This window comes from Propithecus coquereli, unplaced genomic scaffold, assembly GCF_000956105.1.
Source record: "Propithecus coquereli isolate 6110/MARCELLA unplaced genomic scaffold, Pcoq_1.0 Scaffold34, whole genome shotgun sequence".
NCBI lineage: Eukaryota > Metazoa > Chordata > Mammalia > Primates > Indriidae > Propithecus > Propithecus coquereli.
In genome coordinates, this window is record NW_012149063.1 from 9,610,735 (window position 1) to 9,614,877 (window position 4,143).

Consider the following 4,143-nt stretch of genomic DNA (forward strand, 5'->3'; position numbering starts at 1 on the left):
ATTGCCTTTTATCTTGCCTAAGAGAGCCAGGTAAGGGCAAAGATGAAGACGACAACCTAGCAAGGTCAATCATGGCCACCTTCCTCCTTCCTCCTTTGCAGGGCAGCCCCTTCTATTTATAAATTAGAAATTGATAGAGAGGAGACTGTGTAACATAATCTTGGAAAGGTTTCAAGAAATAGAAGGAAAAAACAACACACAATGTCACACAGATCACGATACATTATAAGTTACTTGTCAGAGCCAATATTAAGTTTCCAGGAGGAGAAGTGAAGAGAAAGAAACAAAAACATATCCCACTTGGAGGTTTCAAGGGCATCTCAAACTCCCCAGTACTAAGCTGAATTCTTACTCCTTCCTTTCAAAATCTGCTTTTCTTCCAGTGTTCACTATCTTAATCAATGGCACTAGTATTCAATCTGTTATCCAAACTAGAAACTTGAGACTCACTCTGCCCTATTATTAACTTATCCTTCTCTATCACCATTCCATCTAATCGACCACCAAGAACCTCTGATTCTACCTTCTAAGTAGCTCTGTTCATTTCCATTGCCAGTACCTTATTCCAGCATTATCTATTGCCCACATTCTATATTACTTGGGTTAACCATTTGTTACTTTAACAAACAAGCTCAAAATCTAGGCAATTTAACACAATAAAAGTTGATTCCTCCACCCACCAGAGTTCAATGGGAGTTGATGGTAGGATTCTTATTGCAAACAGTTGTTCAGGGACCCAGGCTCTTTCTGTCCTGTGGCTTTGTTATCTTCTAGGGCTTTTGGGTCCTCTACCGGGTCCACTGCTTCTGTCCCGCAGACGAGGGGAGAGAGGATGGAGGGTTGCCGAGCATGGGAGTGGCAGACATCACACCTCTCTCATTCCGTTGGCCAGGACTCCATCACGCGGCCTCACCAAATTGTGGAAAGGCTGAAGAAGTGCTCCAACTCTGGGCCAGAAAAAAAGAAGCACGGTTATTAGTTAACATTAGTATTCTCCGCCCACAGACCTCCTCACATTTGTTCTTGTCCTAACAACCCCACTTCAAGCCACTCTTCACATTACAAACAGAATGGGAAAAAATTCTGACCACATCACTCTCTGGCTTAGAACACTTCAACGGCTGCCATAGCTCTTAGGATAAACACCAAAATCCTTTTCAGGGTGTGTTAGTCAGGGTTTGATCAGACTAGAAGAACCACCATGCTAAAGAATAAAGGGCTTATTAAATGGAGTAGACCGTACACAGTTGTGAGAGCTGATGGAGCAGTCTAGGTTGGCCATTGCCTCTGTAACTAGTTCTGAGCCTAAAGTTATCCGAGATCAATCAGAGTGGTGCTTCATCAGCAAGATGAATGTGGACAGGAGCAAGAACAAATTGGAAGCCACAAAGATGAATGGGATCCACAAGGACAACTGGAAACTAAGGACAAACTGGAACCTGTGTCTGTCTCTCACCAGCTTTAACCTCAGTCTTAGCCATGGAGCTGCCCATGCACTTGGCCCAGAACTTGAAGAGGCTGAAGGAGAAGATCTGGCAGGATGCAAAAGAGGAGCAGATGCAGGTGCTGCTCCTGCCGATGAGGTGAGTGAGGAGCTCTCAGACACCATCGTGAGCCGCCATAGCACCAGTGCCCAGAGCAGGAAAAGGATGGCTGTTGCTGCACTTATGCCTTCCAAATCTCCCATAAAATGTCTGGTCTACACTAACCCAGAACCATACAAGAAAGAGAATTCTGGGAAATACGGCACAGGTCAGCTAAGTGGACAAAGTCCAAAGCCACCACACATGGCCCTGAAGACCTCTGCCTACTTCTCCAACCTAATCTGAGTGAACTTACCCCCTTTTCCATTCTTTAAAGGTTGCTCCCCTAGAAAGAATTCCTTGACCAACATCTTCTCTAAAATACTCAGTGCACTTTTAATTGCTTGTTCAAAGTCCAGCCTTACTATCAGAGTAGAAGCTCCAAGAGGGCAGACACCACGTGCACAGTAGGCACTCCCATGCTGTGTCCCAGCCTGGAGCAGGGCGCCTGGTACACAGAACCTCTTCTTAGACAGGATGCTAATTAAGCTGCACAGGATTGATACTTACCCAGCTTATTTTTAAAGAATACGTAAAGTTGGAAAAACAGCTACCTGAACGAACATTCATTCCTAAGTCTGACATTCATTTCATTGTACCTCACCTAAATCTTTAATGCCTTTAAAACTACTCAATGAAGTTCTTATTTAAGAAATATAGGCCACTAAATTATTATATATTAGCAGCCAGGAAGATAAGGAATTATTTCTTTTGGAGATTTATTAGAAATAGTGCACAGCTAACATTTCTACATTATATTAGAACCACCTGCCCAAAAGCAGGGAGATGGCTTCTATGACCCTTTAGGGAAATTCCAGTTCAATGAGCCTATCAAAGTTATTTTACTAGCATAGCCACGTAAGATTAATCATCTTTGTGAATTCTTAATTGCTGTGGTCAGACAACCCCCAGAGAGTAATCATACACCGTGGCAGAATTCATGCTCCTTTTTCATTCTTCCATGGTGAAGGAGAAAGCAGGAGGAGGCAGGAGTTCACTGCCATTCCCGCTTCAATTCGTTCGAGAAATGATTGTGATGTTTCCTGCAGGGTAGTGCTAGGGATACAAAGATGACTAAAAGGATTCAGATTTTAGTGGGGAGAAAGGCAAGTGAATAGACTTGGTATTTTTTCAGCGGCAGTTGCTATTTAAAAAAACAAATAGGTAATTGACCAAAATATCACAGGAAGTGCTCAGTAAATATTAGCTAAGTGTCAGGCACTGATGTAAGCACTTTACGTGAATGAACACATTTATTCCTCATTCCAACTCAGTAAAGTAGCTAGGTTTATTAGTCCCCATTTTCACAGAGAAAGCTGAGCCCCAGAGAGGGTAAGCAATTTGTCCAAGGCCACACAGCAGGTCTTCATCACCCACTGCTTAGCAACAGTGTTACCTTGCTTCAGCCTATCTCCCTTCCATGATCCCTCCATGACTATTAGGTCAAATGATTACAAATTAAGTTATTAAAGGTTCAATGATTGATTTTTAAAATATAATGAATTATTAGCATTTTAATAAAACTGGTATTTAAAATCTATAGAGGGATCAAATTTGTAAACTACATCATTTGTTAATATAAATGCCTATACAGTCTCAAAAGATCAATGTAAATTATTGCCCACAAGGAACTTCCACCTTTGACCACGTGCCATCCTGTCTGCACCTTTGCTTCTCCCTTTACCTAGGGCGGGACGATGGCGTAACCCTCCATTACCTATTCCACAAGTCACCACATTTTTCAAGGGAAAAGTGACAGAGGGGTATCCAACAACTTACACAAAAACACTAAAATAGTTTCTACTCTTCCCCGTCAATCCTGGAATTTCCCCAGCAGTATCCACTGAGAAACATGGTTTCTCAGCTCAGTCAGTTTCAGGTGGAAGGGGAATTGAGTAACAGCTTAAGAAAAGCTGCTTCATTGCCCCTAATAATAATAGATCAGAATAAAAGATAAGAAGCAGGTGGCATGGTGGTGTGTACCTGTAGTCCCAGCTACTCAGGAGGCTGAGGCAGGAGGATCACTTGAGCCCAGGAGTTGGAGGCTACAGTGAGATATGATGATGCCGCTGCACTCCAGCCTGGGCAACAGAGCAAGATTCTATCTCAAAATAAATAAATAAATAAACAAATAAAAAATAAGATGGGGGAAAGGGTCTTTTTCCTTTTTTTTAGCTATGATCATAGAATATACATGAACCTAAGCTGGGTTTAAATGTTGACAGCAAAACTCAGTGGAATCAATAACTTCCAAAAGAGACTGTCCGGGGAAAACTGATGAGAAGTTGCGATTGAGCCATGAGAAATTAAGAGTCTTTCTAAACTTTTTTACAAAGGGATGGGTAACAGCCTTGAAAGGAAGTCTAACTGATGACAGGAAAGCATCAGAAACACTTAAACGACCTATATTGGGGACTGGATTTAAAATCTGAGGAGGAGGACGCAGAAATTTATCCCCAGGCCGTAGTCCGTCCTCTCTTCATGGTGGCTGCCCACAGATACCACAGGAGTGGAGTGCATGGATTAAGAGCAGTTTATGATCCTTTGTCTCATAACATTT